Genomic DNA, 22,445 nt, shown 5'->3' on the forward strand with positions numbered 1-22,445 from the left:
AAAATTCAAGCATTGGTCTTGTTACTGGCTGAATCTTCATAAGGATGCAATCCATACGTGCAAACTTGTGTGAATGCCTCAACATAATAAAACCAGCATCTTAAATACCTGCAACAGTTCGTGAAATATGAATCAGCAACTGTCAGTAACTGTGTAGCACCATTTCTAAATCGGCGGGGACACTGATACATCCTTTCTATTATGGATTGGACAACTCAGTTCCCTCAGGCATTCCTTTATAGACAATCACAGCTAAAGTAGAGACAGGAAAATTGCTTCAAAAATATTGTCGCTCATTATGGATTTCCAATGGAAATACAGTCCCACCAAAGTTCCTGATGTATGTCTAAGATTGTTCAAACATATCCCAAGGTCCGGCAGAAGGGATTAGTTTATTTTGGTGTCATGTTTGGCACCACATCGTGAGCCAAAGGGCCCATTCCTCTGCTGTATGGTTCTATGTTCTATCCATGCATAACGAGGGTATAAAATAACAGCGTGCCATTCACAAAGAAAGGGAACTTTAGAAAGAATACTATAAGACCCTCAAGGCATTAATTAAAGCATATTGTCATGAATATATCCATGATTGGGACAAAGATCTGGAACTTCTATTATTTAAGTCCAGTCACCAAATTAATCCATTGGAATTAGTCGATTCAAATAAGTTTATGGCCATAAGGTTATAGGTTTATTAAAATTGATAAAGGAAAACATTTTTGGACGGTGAGACAGATGTAGGCTTCAACAACTGGGTCAGTATTTAATGCACATCTGTAGTTGCCTTTGAGAAGACAAGGTGAGCTGCCTTCTTGAACCAATACAGTCCATTTGATGTAAGCTATGAACACCCTATATGGCGGGGTGTGTGCAGATCAGAGGATCTCTTCATTCAACTGCTCCTGGGCTTGGTTGACGTGGCCATTGACAAGTCCAGGAGGTGTTTGTCCTATTTGTGCTCAGTGTCCATGGAGAGGGAACATGGGTAGTTTGCTGGCATATTGGAGGCTTTAAGGGCTGGTGATCCCCACAGTGACTGCGGTGCAATGTCCTCCATGGTAACAACATTTTCATTTAATTTCAAATTGAATTGAATTTATTGTCACGTGTACCGAGGCACAGTGAAAAGCTTTGTCCTGCGAGTAATTCAGGCAGATCACAGAGTTAAGTAGCATAAGTAAGCAAATAATAGGTAAACAGCAGCAAAAACAAAAATACAGGTACAGGCGAATGTTCAGAGTTTGTGAATCCATTCAGTATTCTAACAACACTAGGGTAGACATTGTTTTGAAACCGGCTGGTGCATGTGTTCAGGCTTCTGTACCTTAGAGATAGACGTTTGATTCGTCTGGATCAAGTTGACATAAGTGGGGAATACGTGTTGGGTAGGCTAGAGGTTATTAAGGTGGACAAATCCCCAAGACCAGATGGGATCTATCCCAGGTTGCTGAGGGAGGCGAGAGAGGAAATAACTAGGGCCTTGACAGATATCTTTGTGGCATCCTTAAATACAGGTGAGGTGCCGGAGGGCTGGAGGGTTGCTCACGTTGTCCCCCTGTTCAAGAAGGGTAGTAGGGATATTCTGGGTAACTACAGACCAGTGAGCCTGACGTCGGAGGTGGGGAAGTTGCTGGAGAGGGTACTGAGAAATAGGATCTATTTATATTTAGAAAAGAATGGGCTTATCAGTGATAGGCAACATGGTTTTGTGCGGGGGAGATCATGCTTTACCAACTTAATAGAGTCCTTCGAGGTAGTGACCAAGTTGATAGATAAAGGAAGGGCTGTTGATGTCATATACATGGACTTTAGTAAGACGTTTGATAAGGTTCCCCATTGTAGACTAATGGAGAAAGTGAAGTCACATGGTGTGCGGGTGTTCTAGCTCGGTGGATAAAGAACTGGTTCAGCAACAGGAGACAGAGAGTAGTAGTTGAAGGGAGCTTCTCGAAATGGAGAAAGGTGACCAGTGGTGTTCCACAGGGATCAGTGCTGGGGCCACTGTTGTTTGTGATATACATAAATGATCTGGAAGAGGGCATTGTTGGTATGATCAGCAAGTTTGCAGATGACACGAAGATTGGTAGAGTAGCAGAAAGCAGAAGGGACTGTCAGAGAATGCAGGAGGGTATAGATAGACTGGAGAGTTGGGCAGAAAAGTGGCAGATAGTTTTCAATCCAGGCAAATGTGAGGTGATGCATTTAGGCAAGACTAATTCTAGAGTGAATTATACAATGAACAGAAGAGCCTTGGGAAAAGTTGATGGGCACAGAGATCTGGGAGTGTGGGTCCATTGTACCCTGAAGGTGGCTGCACAGGTGGATAGAGTGGTCAATAAGGTGTATAGTATGCTTGCCTTCATTGGATGGGGTATTGAGTATATGAGCTGGCTAGTCATGTTAACAATGTACAAAACATTGGTTCAGCCACCTTTAGAATATTGTGTACAGTTCTGGTCACCACATTACCAAAAGGATGTGAACGCTTTGGAGAGGGTGCAGAGAAGGTTTATGAGGATGTTGCCTGGCATGGATGGTGCTAGCTATGAAGAGAGGTTGAGTAGGTGAGGTTTATTTTCATTAGAAAAAAGGAGATTGAGGGGGGACCTGATCGAGGTTTACAAAATCATGAAGGTTATAGATAGGGTGAATAGAGAAGCTTTTTCCCAGGGTGAAGGATTCCATAACGAGAGGTCACTTTCAAGGTGAGAGGTGGAAAGTTTAAGGGGGATACATGTGGCAAGTACTTCACACAGAGGGCGGTGGGCATTTGGAACGGGTTTCCAGCAGAGGTGGTTGAGGCAGGCATGGTAGGTTCAGTTAAGATGCTTCTGGACAGATGCATGAGTAGGTGGGGAGCAGAGGGATACAGATGCTTAGGAATTGACCAACAGGTTTAGACAGTAGATTTGGATCGGCTCAGGCTTGGGGAGATGAAGGTCCTGTTCCAGGGCTGTAAATTTTCTTTGTTCTTTGTTCTTTTTTTGATAGAGGTTGTAGAACACCATTGCCAGGGTGGGATGGATCTTTGAGAATGTTGGTTACCTTTCCTTGACAGCCGGCCTGGTAGATGGATTCTGTAGATGGGAGGCTGGTCTTTGTGATTGTCTGGGCCGAGTTCCCCACTCTCTGTAACCGCCTCCAATCCCAAATGGTATAGTACCAGGCAGTGATACATCCAGACAGAATGCTCTCGATGGTGCACCTATAAAAGTTGGCAAGGGTATTTGCCGTCCTGCCAAATTTCCTCAGCTGCCTGAGGAAGAAGAGACGTTGTTGGGCCTTTGTAACCAGTGCGTCTACATGAAGAGTCCAAGAAAGCTTGTTGTTGATGATCACTCCCAGAAGCTTGACACTGTCCATTCGTTCCACCTCTGTGCTGTTAATGTGTAGGGGGGTGTGAGTAACATCCTGCCAAAAGTCAATAATGAGTTCCTTGGTTTTGCCGGTATTGAGAGTTAGATTGTTCTCAGTGCACCCTTTTTCCAGGTCTTCCACCTCCCGTCTGTAATCCGTTTCATCGCCATCTGAGAGTCGACTGACTGATGGTGGTATCATCAGTGAACTTGTAAATGCCATTAGTCTGGTATTTGGCGACACAGTCATGGGTATACAGTGAGTGCAGTAAGGGGCTCATAAGTTTCCATTGTAAATTTCTGTTGATGTGTTGACATTTTTGTTAGTAGCCCACCAGGATTATCTAACCTGTTTAATATTTACTTTAAATGAGTAGAGATTTCTTCTCTCCCAACTGATAATTTTGACTTCCAGTTTATCCTTGCAGCACCAATCAGAATACATATCACTCAGCAGAGGATAATGGGGAACGAAGGAGGCAGGATGGCAGATTTTACAAGAGCACAAACAATAATTGACTGTATTTGCATTTCTTCTTTCTCCTTTTCTTGACGTAGATATGAATGTCAATAAGAATGGATTCCAATTTCTTCATGTGCAGCTGATCTGAAGCAATATGTCTTCAAATCAATAATTCCACTAGTAGTTATGAAGAAACTTATGCTCGAAACGTCGATTCTCCTGCTTCTCGGATGCTGCCTGACCTGCTGTACTTTTCCAGCACCACTCTCCAACTCTGATCACCAGCATCTCCAGTCTTCAGTTTCTCTTGCATGGATTCTCAAGGCCAGTCCTATGTAATATTTACCTATGTCTGGAATTGGATTAGCAGCATGCCAGTTGGTTCCAAATTAGATGCTATTCCTATGCATAAGGCAGTGTCATACTCAGGTAGTAGGACCCCAATTGTAAAACTCAACATGCATCACCAAAGGTCTGCTCTTTTATACCAGACAGTGGGTGCTGAAGCCTGTGGTCCTGAAAGGTACCATGGATAATCATTCTGTAAAAGGCTCAGAAATGTTATAGGGCTTTGTTTTGTGGATGTCAAAGGATCAGAAGTTCTGTTTGGAAAATAATGCAGATCATCACTAGTCCATGATCATACCTCATCCTAAAACAGTATCCCCAAACTCAAGAGAGACCTGGCAACTAGATCAATGGGGAACAGCAAATGTCATGCCCTATCACAATCAGCAGGCTGTAGTAGCACACTCAATTGGCAATCACATTTAATCAACCAGATTAGAATGAGCCTGAATCCAGAATCATTCAGCACTCCAAACTCCACTTGATGAGGGCATGTAGATTGGTAACCCTACAACAATGGCTTTGATTCTTCAGTAACTGAAGACTAATCTGCTGGACAGTGCTGTAAGTAACACGGGTGAAAAATCATAACAGTATTTCAACATTTTTACACTTTATTCTCGTTCTTTGAACACTGCTGTTTAATTATTAGAAAATTACTACCAATGATAAAAAGGCTAGTGTTGAATTATCCAATTGGATAATGAAATGTCTTCTTACTTTCCAACTGGTGTGAGGTAAACACTAACAGAGGATGGGGAGGGGCACCACAAGCATCAGCTTGCCTGCTGATGAATGGCAGGGGTGTGGACATGGAACAGTTGGCGGTCCTGTGTTGAAAATTCCAAGAACACAGTCAGAGATGTGAATACGTGGCAAACACAACAGCCACCCTCCTGACTTTATGACTGTTTTGAGATGGAAGTGGAAAATCTTGCCCTCACAATAACAATTTGTAACTGAGCGATCTTGATATTCCGTAAGAGAGGAAGAAAAGCCGGTCATTTCCTGCTCACTTTGTTAATCCTCAAATAATCTTGCCTTTGTTCTGAAGAGGAGAAAAGCTGCTGCTCACGTCAAGTTAATTGCAATGGCAAGAGCAATGAGAAGCTCAGGCAACTTGTGACCCACAATTTTCCAAATAAAAGATAGAATTTCACAAACAATGCAAAGAGCACTAGATTTATTGCTCTTGATGTAGACTCAAAATTACCGATTCAGATAGCTTTAACATCACCTACATTGATAAGAACAAAACACTTATTATGCTTATGCGATGTACAGGTTATTAAAAGAACATTCCTGCCATTTTAGCTTTACACATGATGCAGCTACACAAATCAATAAATCATTGTTTGATGCAGCTGCACACATTGATGCATTATATATAATGCAGCTACACACAATGGTACAAAGTATGTTTTATGGCAATTGTTTCCACAAATGAAAGGTCATTTAAGACGAATAAAACATAAACTTTGCAAAGGAAGATTAGAAAACAATTTTGTAACAGGTGCATGCACCTCAGGAATCAGCATCTAACAAGATATTCAAAGATATCATTCATAATAGAGACCCTGTAATGAAAAGCAAAATCACAGGAGGCATTCTCTCCCATAGCAAGAATCTGTTGAACATGATCCTGCATTCAAGCTAATTAATTACTGGAAGTGTGAATTATGTAAATGAAATCTGCAATAAACATCCTGGGACTACTGAACAAAATAGATGGAATATGGAGCGCTCTTGTAGACTCAGCATAACTCTGACTAGCAAAGCAAAGTGTTCTGCGTCTCGTAAACATGCCAGGCATTTGAAGCAATGGAATTACATGGCCAGAGGGAACTCAAAAATGTTTAGTTAGGAAATGAAGGTCGCTGAACTTCGGATCATTCGGGAGGCAGAGGGGGTTATTGAGAGGATTTACAGGGAGGTAGTCACATCTCAGGTACAGGAAAAAGGCAGGTGGGTTACAGCCAGGGGACGGAAAGGGAACCGGCAGGCAGTATAGGGATCCCCTGTGGCCGTTGCCCTCAACAACAAGAATACTGTTTGGATACTGTTGGGGGGGAATGACTTACCAGGGGAAAGCCATGGGGCACAGGTCTCTGGCATCGAGTCTATCCCTGCTGCTCAGAAGGGAAGGGGAAGAGAAGCAGAGCATTAGTCATTGGGGACTCCATAGTTAGGGGGTTAAATAGGAGATTCTGTGGGAACGAGAGAGACTCACGGTTGATGTGTTGCCTCCCAGGTGCCAGGGTCCATGATGTCTCTGATCGTGTTTTCGGGATTCTTGAGGGGTAGAGGGAGCACCCCAAGTTGTGGTCCACATTGGCACCAATGACATAGGTAGGAAAAGGGTAGGATTTAAGGCAGAAATTCAGGGAGTTAGGGTAGAAACTTGGAGCTAGATCAAACAGGGTTGTTATCTTTGGTTTGTTAGCTGTGCCATGTGCTAGTGAGGCAAGGAATAGGGAGAGAGAGGAATTGGACACTTGGCTACAGGGATGGTGCAGGAGGGCAGGTTTTGGATTCGTTGATAATTGGGGCTCATTCTGGGGTAGGTGGGACCTCTACAAACAGGATGGTCTTCACCTGAACCAGAGGAATCCCAATTTGCTAATGCGCTTCAGGAGGGTTTCAACTAACTCAGCAGGGGGATGGGTACCTAAACTGTAGTTCCAGTGTCCAGGAAGTTGAGAGTAGTGAGGTCAGAAATAAGGTTTCAAAGTTCCAATAGTGCACCAGCAAGCAGGAAGATGGCTTGAAGTGTGTCTACTTCAACCCCAGGAACATCCGGAATAAGGTGGGTGAATCTGCAGCATGGGTTAGTACCTGGGACTTCGATGTTGTGGCCATTTCAGAGACATGGATACAGCAGGGACAGGAATGGTTGTTGCAGGTTCCAGGATTTAGATGTTTCAGTAAGAACAGAGAAGATGGTAAAAGAGGGGAGGGGTGGCATTGTTAATCAAGGCAGAAAGGATGTTTGAGGATTCATCTACTGAGGTAGTGTGGACTGAGGTTAGAAACAGGAAAGGAGAGGTCACCTTGTTGGGAGTTTTCTATGGGCCTCTGAATAGTTCCAGAGATGTCGAGGAAAGGATAGCAAAGATGATTCTGGATAGGAACAAAAACTGACAGGGCAGTAGTTATGGGGGCTTTAAATTTTCAAATATTGACTGGAAATACTTTAGTTTGAGTATTTTAGATGGGTCAATTTTTGTCCAATGTGTACAGGAGAGTTTCCTGACACAGAATGTAGATAGGCTAACAATGAGTGAAGCCACATTGGATTTGGTACAGGGTAATGAACCCGGCCAGGTGTTAGATTTGGATTTAGATGAGCACTTTGGTGATATTGACCACAATTCGGTTATGTTTACTTTAGCAATGGAAAGGGATAGGTATATATCGTAGGGCAAGAGTTATTGCTGGGGGAAAGGCAATTATGATGTGATTAGGCAAGATTTAGGATGCATAGGATGGGGAAGGAAACGGCAGGAGACGGGCACAATTGAAACATGGAGCTTATTCAAGTAACAGCTACTGTGGATCCTTGATAAGTGTGTACTGGTCAGGCAGGGAGGAAGTTATCGAGCACGGGAGCTGTGGTTTACTAAGGAAGTTGAATCGCTTGAGAAGAGGAAGAAGAAGGTTTATGTGAGGATGAGATATGAAGGCTCAGTTAGGGGGCTTGAGAGTTACAAATTAGCCAGGAATAAGAGAGAACTAAGAACAGCCATGAAGTGACATGAGAAGTTGGCAGGTAGGATCAAGGAAAATCCTAAAGCTTTCCATATGTATATCAGGAATAAAAGAATGACCAGAGTAAGATTAGGGCCAATCAAGGACAGCAGTGGGAAGTTGTGCATGGAGTCCAAGGAGATAGTGCTTCTCCTAAATGAATATTTTTCTTCATTATTCACACTGGAAAAACTCAATGTTGTCAAGGAGAATGCTGAAATACAGGCTACTACACTAGATGGGATTGAGGTTCACAAAGAAGAGGTGTTAGCAATTCTGGAAAATGTGAAAATAGATAAGTCCTCTGGGCCAGATGGGATTCATCCTAGGATTCTCTGGGAAGCCAGGGAGGAAAGTGCAGAGCCCTTGGCTTTGATCTTTATGTCATCATTGTACACAGCAATAGTTCCAGAAAACTAGAGTATAGCACATTTTGTTCCCTTGTCTGGGAAGGGGAGTAGAGACAACCCTGTTAACTATAGACCAGTGAGCCTTACTTCAGTTGTGGGTAAAGCATTGGAAAAGGTTATAAGAGATAGGATTTATCATCTGAGATAGGATTTTTAATCATCTAGAAAGGAATATATTGATTAGGGATAGTCAACATGGTTTTGTGAAGGGTAGATCGTGCCTCACAAACCTTATTGAGTTCTTTGAGCAGGTGACCACCCATGTGGATGAGGATAAAGTGGTTGATGTGGTGTATATAAATTTCAGTAAGGCATTTGATAAGGTTCCCCATGGTAGGCTATTGCACAAAATACAGAATCATGGGATTGAGGGTGATTTAGTGGTTTGGATCAGAAATTGGAGAGCTGAAAGAAGACAGAAGGTGGTGGTTGATGGGAAATTTTCATCCTGGAGTTCAGTTTCTAGTGGCATACCACAAGGATCTTTTTTGGGACCACTGGTTAGATAGGGTGGACAGTGAGAGCCTTTTTCCACAGATGGTGATGGCTAGCACAAGGTAAGTTGAGGGGTGATAGATATAGGACAGATGTCAGAGGTAGTTTCTTTACTCACAGAATAGTAGGGGCATGGAACACAATGCCTGCAACAATATTAGACTTGCCAACTTTAAGGGAATTTAAATGGTCATTGGATAAACATATGGACGAGAATGGAAAAGTGTAGGTTAGATGGGCTTCAGACTGGTTCCACAGGTCAGTGCAACATCGAGGGCCGAAGGGCCTGTACTGCGCTGTAATGTTCTATGTTCTATGAGTCTGCAGTCAGCTAATTGTACTTGTTTTCACTCAGTATTCATGCCTGTTCATAAGCAAGTGTCTGAAATTACATGCCTATAGGTCCGACTGACAAAGTCAGTGTTATTTATTTTTGCAAACATATTGCTTACACATCCATTTCTACCTAAAGTTTTAAGTTAATGGAAATAAGTGTTATTGCCATTTGTAAAGTTGCCATGGACAAACAAAACATCCTGTGTTTCCCGCATCTAGCACGTTTCGTGTACTTAAACTCCGCAAATTGCAAAGGAGAGGTGTTATAAAACATAGTCAGACACCAAACCACATAAGAAGACACAAAGGTAGATGGCAAAAGGTTTCGTGAATGAGAAAGTTTTTAAAGGGTGCCTTAAAAATGAAAAGAGAGGTTCAGAAAGGGAATTGCAGAGCCGAGACAGCTATCGGCATGGCCACAATGATGCCGTGATTAAAATTTGAGATGCTTGAGGCCAGATGAATGCAAATACCCCAGCAGGTTTGGGGCCTGGATGAAAGGGAGAGGCGAGGCTGTGGAGGGATATGAGAATAAGGATGAGAATTTTTAAATTGAGGTGTTTAAATGAGAGCTGGCAGAGGTCCGCAAGCCCAAAGCTTATAACTGAATGGTGTTTGATGCAAGTTAGAGCAGAGGTTTGGATGACATCAAATGTTCAGAGGGTACAATGTGGGAGGTGAGCGAAAGTGAATTAAAACAGGTAAGTCTGGAGGTAACAAAGGCATTAACAGGGACTTCAGCAGGACAACAGTCAAGGCAGGGGCGGAGTCAGCTGCTTATTGTGAAAATAAAAAAAGACTTGGTGATAGCATGAATACGTAGTCGAAAGCCCATTTTGGGATAAAACATGGGATTACAAGTTTTCAAACAGTCCGCTCCAGCCTCAAACCTGTGTCAGGAGAGGAATGGAATTGGTGGCAATAGAGTGCATTCATTCACAGGGACTCTAGACAATGGCTTCTCTCTTGCTAATATTTAATTGGAACAAACTTCTGCTCAACAAGGTCTGGGTGCAGGATAAGTAAATCTGAACATTTGGATACAATGATGGTATTGCGCGAGGTAGTGTTAGTGTAGAGGCTGTTACAAAGCTAGTCCCTTTTGTTTCTAAAAGCTGTTCCTGGGCTGAAGGGGACCCTGTCCTTGATGTTTTTCGGAGGGGCAGTAAACCTGGCCGGGCTCCGATCAGGCTGCTTTGGTACAGAGATGAAAAGGATTTTGAGGGGCCTTTTGTTTATCTGTAAACAGATGAGACTTCAGGCCAAAGTGGTCATGTTTTATAAGTGACCTGTATAATGAAAGGGGAGTGGCCAGCTCTCTAGCTAAGCTGAGCTGATTAGTTTTAGTTCAGTCTTGAACTGGTTAGAAGTGCAGCAGTGAGCTGTGTGGAAACTCTCTCTCTCTTTTCTGCCCTTCAAGTTCATCCTGAAAGCATGTGTTCCATTTATACTGGGTTTTTAAAGGGGGTTTGCTTATTGGGACTGTTGTGTATATTCAGGACAGCATAATCAAGTCTAGTTGGACTGAGTTCTGTAGAGATTCTTTATTCTGTTCTTCGTGTTCATTGTGTAATTTTGTGAATAAATCTTCATCTGTTTTAAAATCTAGCAGTCAACCCAGATAACTTACTCTGGGTAATTTTCACTGTATAATTACTGAAACAAATTGCAATGTTATGGTCTGAGCTGCCTGCTTAAGAATGTTTTGAGTGGTCGGTCCTAGTCCATAACAAGCTAGATATCATCAACATACATTCAAAAACTGGCATCATTTTCTATGATGTTGCTGACAGACCACATGGAGATGAAAAATACAGAGCATCCACAGATCAATCCTTGGGAGACACTAAGAATAACCGTGCAGCAATCCAACATAATCCATTGATCAGAGTGTGGTGCTGGAAAAGCATAACCAGTCAGGCAGCATCTGAGCAGTAGGACAATCCATGTTTCAGGCAAAAGCCCTTCATCAGCTCTTCCTGGCTTTTGCCTGAAACATCGACTCTCCCATTCCTCAGATGCTGCCTGTCCTGCTGTGCTTTTCCAGCACCACACTCTTGACTCTGATCTCCTGTACCTGCAGTCCTCACTTTCTCATAATCCATTGATGACAAATATCTGGCTTCAGCTAAATTAGAATAACAACCAGGACTGGTGGATGGTCAATGGTGGGGTGGGGGTAAGGGGGGGGGGGGGGGAAAGAGGTTGGTGAAGCAGAAGCGGGGAGAGATTGTAACGGGAATGAGAGGAGAGGTTAAAGCTGGTGATAGGATTTTTAAGCCGTGGAGGGATACAGCATGGACTGTAGTCATGGTCAAGGGGAAATGGAATGGTCAAGTGGAGAAGGGTGGTGATGAGGCACAGATAAGATGGTAGAACACAACAGTGATGATGGGGGCAAGATGGCAATTGAGCCAATGGAAATAATGGGGAAGGAGAGGGGAATAAGACAGTGGGTGAGTGTCATGGCAGTTGCTGACAGAATACGATTGGGGTAGGGGTGGTAATTGTTCGTTTAGAGACGATGTCTCCTCCATCGAGGTGGAGCAACAAGAAATATTTTGGTGAGCAAGGTGGTGGCAGGGATGAAGACAAGGAAGGAGGGGTACAAGGTGGCGATTGGACAGGGATAGGAGTAATTAAGATAGAAGTCAGAGTAGTGCAAGATGATGGCCAAGCGATGATGAGATGATCACGGAGAAGTGGACACAGGATGTACTCTGAGTTGGGCACTAGTACTACTGCTGACTAAGGTGGTCAAATGCTTAAGGATATAATTGCTTCGGTCTGCAGTAAGTGGGGAGAGAACCAAGAAGGAAAAACTTATGTAACCTCATCCTCACCAACCTACCAGCTGGAAATACATCAGCCCTAGCCAGCATCGACTGAAGCGAACACAAGAGTCCTTGTGGAGATAAAGTCCCATCTTTACCATCGATCATAATGTGTGGCAATGCTGCCAAGCTAAATGTGACAGATTTCAAATAGTTCAAGCAACATGAAATGGCTACCAGGGAGGCACTGTGGGTCATCAGCAGAAGAACGATATCCAATCTGTAACCTCTTGGCCTGGTATGTCCCCAGTCTCTCCTTACCATTGTCTTGGGATCAAACCTGGATCAATAAAGAGTGCAGGAGAGCATGCCAGAACCAGCACCAAGCCTACCTAATAAGATATTAACCTAGTGAGGTTATAACACAGGGCTACTTGCATGATAAGCCATGGAAACTGCATGCAATGGACAAGTCTGCGAAATCTCAAACCGGTGGATCGGATCTCAGCTCTGCAGTCTTGCCACATCCAGTGGTGGTGGAGGACAATAAAACAACTCAGTGGAACAAGAGACTCCACTAATATCCTTAACCTTAGTGACTGGGAAACTCAATATGTCAGTGCAAAAGCTGAAGCATATGATTCATCTTCAAGCAGAAGAGCCAACCAGATGATCCATCTTGGCCTTCTCCTGAGCTTCCCAGCATCACAGATGCTCGTCTTTAGCCAATTTGATTCAGCCCATGTGATATCAAGAAACAGCTGAAGGCACTGACTACTGCAAAGGTTATGGAGTTTGACAACATTCTGGCAATAGCACTGAAGACTTGTGCACTAGAATTAACTGCGCCCCTCGACAAATTCTTCCAGTATAGCTACAATGCTGGCATATACCCATGTGTGGAATGTTTCCAGTGTGGTTAACTGCATATCCTGTCAACAAAATCAGGAAAACTCAAATCCAGCTGCTAACCTATCTCCTCTCAATCACCAGCAAGTGATGGAAGGGATTGTCAACAGTGCGATTAAGCAGCACTTGTAAAGGAATAAAGTGGTAATGATGCTCAGTTTGGGCCAGAGTCACTCAGCTCCTGATCTCAACACAGCCTTGGTCCAAACACAGACACAAAGCTAAAAACTGGAGGTGAGGTGAATGGAGATTGCCTTTGACATCAAGGCAGCATTTGATCGAGAATGACATCAAGAAGCCCCAGAAAATAAACAGGAGATATGGGGGCGTTGTGGATCCCTTTGTCATACCTAGCATGAGAGAAGATAGTTGTGGTTGTTGAAGATCACTCATCTCAGCTCACAGCAGGAGGTCCTCAATGTAACGTCAAGGGCCTAACCATCGTCAGCTGTTTCATCAATGAACTTCCCTCCAAGGTGAGGTTCAGAAGTGGGGATGTTTTCTGACAAATGCACCATGTTCAGCACTATCCATGACTCCTCAGGTACTAAAGCAGTCCGTCTCCAAATGCAGCTAGGCTTGGATACCATCCAGGCTTAGCTATTAAGTGGCAAGTAACATTCGTCCCACACAAGTGCCAGGGGACAGAATCTAATTATTGCCCCTTGAAATTCAGCCTCATTATCATCACCGAATTCTCAATATCAACATCCTTGTGGTCTGTTAACCAGAACTGAAATGGACTAGCCATATAAAAATGGTGACTACAAGAGCAGGTCAGAGGTGAGGAACTCTGTGGTGAATAACTCACTCCTGTCTCCTTAAAACACCTGCTCGCCATCTATAAGGCACAAGTCTGGAGTGTGATGGAATACTCTCTACTTGCCTAGATGAGAACACTCAAGAACACTCAAGAAGCTTAGTATCATACAGGACAAAGCAGCTATTTGATTGTGTCCATACTCAGCACCTCAACATTTTGTCCCTCCATCATGCATAATGGCAGAAGTGTGTACCATCTACAAGACACACCACAGTAACTCAGCAAGGCTCCTCTGATTGCACCTTCTGACCCATAATCTTTACCACTTGGAAGGACAAGTCTAAGAGATACATCAGAACACCACTACCTGCAGGTTCCCCTCCAAGTCAAACACCATCCTGACTTTGAAATATTTCACCATTACTGGAACCTCCTTGCTAACAAAACTGTGGCCTGGTCCACTTCCCCAAGCACTGCAATGGTTCAAAATGATAGTTTACCACCACATTCACCTGGGTAATTAGTAATGGGCATTAAAGCACAGCCACATCCTATGAAATAAAGAAAAACTACTGACATGCCTCTTGTAAATGGATTGGTGCACGTCCCTGTGGCACCATTAAAACTGAGAGTCAGTTTGTTTGAGTCATTGTAGAGTCAAGGTTGAAATATGACTTTTGTTTCCATTTGATGCAACCCTAAAAATTTTGGTGGGCTCTAAATTACTCACATTGTTAAAAATCACACAACACCAGGTTGTAGTCGACCAGGTTTATTTGGAAGTACTAGCTTTCGGAGCACTGCTCCTTCACCAAGTAACTAGTGGGGCAGCATCATAAGACACAGAATTTATAGCAAAAGACCAGTGTCATGCAAATAAAATGATACATTGAACAAACAGATTGCTGTTAAGGCTTTCATCTTTTAGAATGGATTAGGTTGCAGGTTTCAGTTCATTAATATGTAAATCCCAGAACTTCTTGCAAGTCACATTCCTGAGATAACAAGGTTTAAATAAAAAGGTGACATCTCAGCTCATGTATTAAAGGTGTGAGGTTAGAGTCTGTCTGTACTCCAGTCTTGAGTCAGACAGGTTCTATTTCCAAAGTAGGAATTTATAAAATGTTACATGGATTGACTGTCTGCATTGACTGCCTGTAAGTTGTGCGCTTTTTGAGCAAAAATAAAATGTATCTGCAAATACAATTCTGCAAATGCAATTGTTTTTCCATAGACGTATATGTGTATGTGTGCATGTGAGGGAGAGAGAGAAAGAGAGAGAGTGTGTGCATGCATGTGAGTGCATGTGACAGCGTGTATTTGCGTGTGTGCATGCTTGTCAGAGCGTGTATTTGAGTGTAACGTAGTGTGTGTCTGAGTGAGCGTGTTTATGAGAGAGGTTCTGCATGAGAGTGTGAGTATGTATGAGTGTACGTGTGTGTGAAAGCGTGTAGTTCTGTACCCATGATGATGGCCTCAACTGGGACCTTGGTTTAATGTCACACTACAGGTTACCCCACTACAGTACACACACACACACACACTCTCTCTTACATACTCACACACTCACGTAGACCCTCTCACAGACACACACACTCTCTCAGATACACATTCGTATACCGCCCCACACACATCCATGCACACACCCTCTCACAGGCTTATATTCAGTCACACCCACAACACACTCTATCAAGCACATACACATGCAAACACACATTGTCACGCACATTCAAACTCACATGCACACACTCACACGCTCTCTGTCTCTCTCGCTCACATGCACACACACACATATAGATCTATGGGATGAATTTGTATTTGCAGATACATTTTATTTTTGTTCAAAAAGCATACAATCTACAGGCACAGTCAATGCAGACAATCAATCCATGTAACATTTTATAAATTCCTACTTTGGAAATAGAACCTGTCTGACTCAAGGTTGGGATACAGACAGACTATAACCTCACATCTTTAATGCATTGTCTGAGCCGAGATGTCACTTTTTAAAAAATAAAACCTTAAGTTGTCATGTGACTTGTAACTTTGTCCTCCCCAGTCCAACACTGGCACCTCTACATCAAAATTCACATTGAATAGTCCCTTTGAATGAATCACCTTGAATAAAATTTTCAAAAATCAACTTTAGTTGCTGGAGAGTAAGTTTTCCAATATATTTCGGTATTCCCTGACCTACATTTTGAAGATATTGAAACAGTGAGTAAGAACCTGAGTGTTCCTCTCGTCAAGCCCAGTACAGGCATGTTATACGATAAACTTTCAGTCAATACTTCTAAAAAAGTAAGACACAAACAAGCTGTTCATATGTTACTGTAAATCACATTACCCTTGGTATTTCTAATTAAAAATGGATGTAAGTGAGGGGTCCTCACAGCTATCTGTGGAATTTACACATATCATTGTTTAAGGGTGGTCAACATTTAAAGAAGGTGGAGTTTCCAGGTGATGTTTCACTCTGGTAGAATGAACTTGCCAGTGAACCATGATGGAGAAAGTGACGACTGCAGATGCTGGAGATCAGAGCTGAAAATGTGTTGCTGGAAAAGCGCAGCAGGTCAGGCAGCATCCAAGGAGCAGGAGAATCGACGTTTCGGGCATAAGCCCTTCCTCAGGAATGCCATTGAACTACGATGGCCCACCAATCCAAATTTGACTGGGTGGGCCTCAGAACACAGATGTTTCACTGGAAGTATTAGTCATAAGGCAGTCTGAAAACCAGACTCCAAAATGAGCTGTAAGCCATCAGTCAAAATATTTAAGTTGCTCACTTTCAAATGTTTCCTAAGAATCTCCTTGGTATTTGACGACAGGAAACATCACACCCTTCATGAATTCTTTGCTTTACCAGGCTCTCAGCTCAACATTAAAGCATAAAATTCATTCAAAACCACAGGCCATCAATTTGAGTCAAAACAGTTCATAATTCAGAAATGTAAAAATGTACAATCTTTATCTGTAGCCCAATCCTTCTGAGAATATTTTTGTGCATGTTATGTAGGAGACTGAACCAGGAACATAGGAACAGGAGTATTCAGTTCATCGAAACTGCTCTGCCTTTTAATATGATCGTGGCTAATTAAATATTTCAATGCCTTTTACCCACACCAGCTTTGCTAATCAATAGATATGCGCATAATAATCCAAAATTTATCAAGCTCTAGATTAAATATATTTAAATATTGAGTTTCTACAGCCTCTGTGGTAAGTAATTACAAAGTCTGAGTACCCTGAATGAAATATTTCTCCTCATTGAAAACTGAAGTGGCATCTTTCTTATTGTTAAATTGTGCCCCAAGTACCACACTTCACAGGAAAAATCTTCACTGGCCAAGTCTATCCCTTTTGGTATTTCGTAAGTTGAAATTAAACCATCTCTCATCTTTCCAAACTCTCAAGGATGCAGGTCCAGTTTTCCCAACCTCTCTTTGTATGATTGTCCTGCCATCCTGGCAAGAAGTCTGATGACCCTTTGTTGCACCCCATCCATTGTACAAGATCTTTCCTGAGATAAGCTACAGAGCTGAAAATGTATTGCTGGAAAAGCACAGCAGGTCAGGCAGCTTCCAAGGAGCAGGAGAATCGACATTTCGGGCATGAGCCCTTCTTCAGGAATCTCACTTTCTCCTAGTGAGATAAGCTACACACAATATTCAAACATAGTCAAATAAATCCTCATATATAATTCAGGCAAGACTGCAACATTCCTCGACACAAATCCTATTATGATAAAGGCAAACATTCCATTAGCTTTCCCAATAGCTTGCTGCATCAGCATATGTGATGCGACTTATTAACAAGGACACCATGTTCCCTTTGCACATCTTCACTTTGCAATCTCGCATGATCTAAGAAATGTTCTGCACATCTGTCGTTTCCACCAAAATGGAGAACCTAAAGTTCTCCTGCATTAGATTCCATCTGCTATGTTCTTGCTCAATCACTAAGCCTGCCAGCTAGTCATATTCTGCCAACTTGAGAAGCACCTATTTATTCATATTCTCTGTTTACTATCTGTTAGCCAATCCTCAAACCATGCAAGTCAGTTCCTCTTATACCTATGCACTTTAATTTTGCTAATTAACCTCCCGTGAGGGGCCTTAGAAAAAGTCTTCTGAAAATTCAAGAAATACTAGATCCACAAGTCTTCCCTTTATCAATCATCTGTAACATCCCCAAAAAACTCCGAACAAGTTTGACAAACCCAATCTTCCATTCACAAGTCCATTCTGACTATGCCTAGTTATATCATTTTTATCCAAGTGGCCATTTATCATGTCCTTCATGATGGATTCTAGAACTTGTAGTGTTCTATTAATTCAGGCTAAACCTATGCGAATAAACAAGTTTTCTGCAATTTTAAACTCTCAGAAGCTTACTCCTGCTTTATTTAATAGGAATACGTTGATACATCTGTGAGTAAGACTTCATCCCTCACAAAATATACTGATTACGAGCAGTAATAAAGCACATATATTCTTTCCATGACTTTACAAAACATATGAAAATGAGAAATGTTGAAAATTCCATTGAAGTAACAAGCATAAGCTCAGATCCAAAATAAACTCGACAGGGAAATCCTTTCCTGGTTTTAGAATTTCCATTTCTTTGCAGCTGTGCTGTGTTAATTTGGGAATCGTATTTGAATTTTATGGAATATTTGACAATTTTTCATGGAAGAGTTTGGAAAAGATTGTTTTTGTGTTTTCTTAGGACCAAGGGCACACAGCCAGAGTACAGTTATTTTGATGAATGTGTCTCAGAGTCTGGGCATTAAATGATTGGTTAGCTTATCTAGTTAAAAAGACCTCTTTTGCGTATTACGTCGAAAACCCCCTGATCTCTGCCTGACTGTGAGGTGACTATTATCAGGAGAAACACAGGCACAGAAAAGATATTCTGACTTTTGAAAACATGGCACAATGCATGTAGTCAAGCAAACGATAGGATCTTGCAAAGAGGGCAAGTTTTGCCCTGAGAATGCAAAGGGATTAACCTGGTGAATTATTTATGCGCAAACAGAAAAGATTTTCTGAGCCAAGCTACAATTCCACATTGTGGGGTTGAAGCATACATTTCCTTTGGCTAAGTCTGAGTTGCGGTGAGTTTTTGGGAGGGACTCTCGGTGTGAGGCCTAAGTGGGGTTTTCTCACCTCAATTTACCAAACTTGCCTCACCAATTGTCCACCATGTCCTTATTGCATTTCTCACTGCCAATATCAGCCTTGTGTTACCATGCACTGTTGCTAAGACCAACTCACCACTCACTGGATAACTAAGATTGCACTGGCATCCCTTGTGCCATCTTCAAAAGCTCATTGTACACATGGACCGGCACCATCAGTCCAGGGCTCCCCTGCACACTTGCTGACATTTGCACTCGACATGGTAGACAATGAGAAAATCGGTGCTCCAAAAACGTCCTGGATATACTGCTGGATTGGGTGGTGCTGACATGTGACTTACTATCCCCCCAGGACCAGCAGGGAGGGCAACACCAGAACATGCCAGCCCTGTGTCTGAGCTTACCACATGGAAGAACATAGTCTCAGCCTGAAGGAAACGGGAGTCTATAGGGGAGGCAAGAGCCCAGTGGTATTGCCATGAGACTATTAACCCAGAGATCAAGATTTGTTCTGGAAACCCAGGAGTGAATCCACCATGGCAAGTTTGAATTCAATAAACATCTGGATCAGAAGTCTAGTGATGACCACTGCCAATTGTCACAAAACCTATCTGGTTCTTTAGGAAAGGAAACCTGCCATCCTTACCTGGTTAGAGACAAAAAAACAACCCTGCTAATGCTGGAATCCAAAGCAGACAGACAGGAGGATGGAGAATACTGCAAGCCAGCAGCAACAAGAGGTACAGAAGTCAACATTTCGGTACTGAAGAAAGAAGAATACCCAAAATGATGATTTCTCCAACCTCCTGATGCTGCCTGCCTTGCTGTGTCCCCCTCCCTCCTGATACTGCCTGCCTTGCTGTGTCCCTCCCCCTCCTGATGCTGCCTGCCTTGCTGTGTCCCCCTCCATCCTGATGCTGCCTGCCTTGCTGTGTCCCCCTCCCTCCTGATGCTGCCTGCCTTGCTGTGTCCCCCTCCCTCCTGATGCTGCCTGCCTTGCTGTGTCCCCCTCCCTCCTGATGCTGCCTGCCTTGCTGTGTCCCTCTCCCTCCTGATGCTGCCTGCCTTGCTGTGTTCCTCCCCCTCCTGATGCTGCCTGCCTTGCTGTGTCCCTCTCCCTTCTGATACTGCCTGCCTTGCTGTGTTCCTCTCCCTCCTGATGCTGCCTGCCTTTGCTGTGTTCCTGTCCCTCTCCCTCCTGATGCTGCCTGCCTTGCTGTGTCCCTTTCCCTCCTGATGCTGCCTGCCTTGCTGCGCTCCCCCACCCTCCTGATGCTGCCTGCCTTGCTGTGTTCCTGTCCCTCTCCCTCCTGTTACTGCCTGCCTTGCTGTGTCCCTCTCCCTCCTGATACTGCCTGCCTTGCTGTGTTCCTGTCCCTCTCCCTCCTGATGCTGCCTGCCTTGCTGTGTTCCTCCCCCTCCTGATGCTGCCTGCCTTGCTGTGTCCCTCTCCCTTCTGATACTGCCTGCCTTGCTGTGTCCCTCTCCCTCCTGATGCTGCCTGCCTTTGCTGTGTTCCTGTCCCCCTCTCTCCTGATGCTGCCTGCCTTGCTGTCTTCCTCTCCCTCCTGATACTGCCTGCCTTGCTGTGTTCACTCATCCTCCTGATGCTGCCTGCCTTGCTGTGTCCCTCTCCCTCCTGATACTGCCTGCCTTTGCTGTGTTCCTGTCCCCCTCCCTCCTGAAGCTGCCTGCCTTGCTGCGTTCCCCCACCCTCCTGATGCTGCCTGTTTGTCTCCTTTGCCATTCTTACCCGGTTTGACCTACATGTGACTCCAGAGCCACAGTAAGATGGTTGACACGTACCAATTCGGGATAGGTAATCAATAATCGCCCGAGCAGCGTTGAATGAATAAAATACAATAAAATCCAACTGTCTGGAAGTATGCTCAGAACTGCAGGAAGAAAATAATCATCTTTCTCCAGTCTGCTAGCATTAACACCACCATCATCAAAGCTTATAATCACTCTCACTGTTACTGGCAACGTCTGCCCGCAATTGCTTTCACCCAGCAGTGACCATCCCTGCTAATACTCACCCTGGCATGCCTTCTGCACTGCCTACTTACCCAGAACAGCTCCCCACCTGCAGCAACAGTAACAGCTGTGCCACTCACTTTCACCTTCCACAACACTCTCTCTCATTCCAAGGGCAAACCAGAATATATCGAGCTGAAAGACTCAAGACAAGAACTGTGCTACCCATCTTCAGCTTCTCACCCTTTATGAGGACAGGATCTTGACTCTGACCGCTTGAAGCAGAGCCCGAACTGATATTGGACACTGCCCCAACTTGCCATTGGGAAGGTCCCGAGCAAGGGCTGCTGACACCGATGGCAAGCTATCTGGCATTGTACCTCTGCTAAATACAAGGTGGCGGTTTATGAGCTGCGTGAATGTCCTTGCTGCAGGATTATTATGATAGTTGCCAGCACAGCGCAAGATGCAGCACTAAAGCACTGACACATCCTGTAAGTAGTTCAGAGATGTACCATGAAGGTTCTTAAGAGCTGGCTCATGTCTGTGAATGCGGGGTGCATATGGCCAGGGTGAGATCTGATGAAGAGTCATCTAGACTCTAAATGTTAGCTCCATGGAGACTGCCTGACCCACTGTGATCTCCAGCATGTATTGTTTTCTCTGGGGAACATGCCCTGATTTGCAGTGAACCTGTTTCCTGCATGGATATGATTTAGAACAAACAGCAAGCTGGATCTACCAGGTACCCACTCTGGCTTCTTGGTCAGGGTTTTCCCAAAATCCTCGAAAACTATCTGATTGATTTTACACATCTCTATCCTCTTCGCCTTGGTTATTCTTGGCAGAGTTCCAGCTTCTCCATTTGAGCTATAAAAATGTTACCCTACATTCTGAGAAGCGCTCGGAAGAATATTTTCTGTAACTTCTCCAAAACCTTTAAATGTTTCCTGAAAGGTAACATACTCGAAGAATGTGATAAGATCGATTTCTGAATATAAATGAAGCAAGCCAACAGGGCATTTACCAATTAATAATGAACTCAACTGGCTTGTCATTGTTACCCAGCAAGAATGCACTAGGTCATTTCTGAAAAGCATAAAAAGGTGAAGGGAGATGATTTCATTCGAAGAATGTGGTGCTGGAAAAGCGCAGCAGGTCAGACAGCATCCGAGGATCAGGAGAGTCGATGTTTCAGGCATAAGCCCTTCATCAGGAATGATCATTTCTGGAGTCAACTCTCCTGCTCCTCGGTTCATCATGAAGGGCTTACGCCCAAAACGTTGATTCTCCTGCTCCTCAGATGCTGCCTGACCAGCTGTGCTTTTCCAGCACCACACTGTTTGACCTTGATCTCCAGTATCTGCAGTCCTCACTTTCTCGCTGACAATGATGTCAGGATGGGCCTTGCTGCACTTCTCTTCTGATTCTGCCACACATTGTGTCACACCATGTTTCTCAAAGCCCTATAAAATTCTGCCTTGTGTGTTTTTAAAATGTTTCCTCTGCCTACAGTTTTTCAAGCCTTCCAATATTCCCATTAATTTCATAGAATAATACCATAATACAGCATTGAAAGATGTAATTCAGCCCATCACTTCTGTGCTGGTAACATACTTTCATAAAAATTATTAATTAATCTGTGTTCACCAACCTATCAAGCAGTACAGTCCACATCTTAACCATTCATTCATTCATTCATTAAAGTATACTTTCCTCATGCC

The sequence above is a fragment of the Hemiscyllium ocellatum genome, chromosome 1, assembly GCF_020745735.1.
Source record: "Hemiscyllium ocellatum isolate sHemOce1 chromosome 1, sHemOce1.pat.X.cur, whole genome shotgun sequence".
NCBI classification, from domain to species: domain Eukaryota; kingdom Metazoa; phylum Chordata; class Chondrichthyes; order Orectolobiformes; family Hemiscylliidae; genus Hemiscyllium; species Hemiscyllium ocellatum.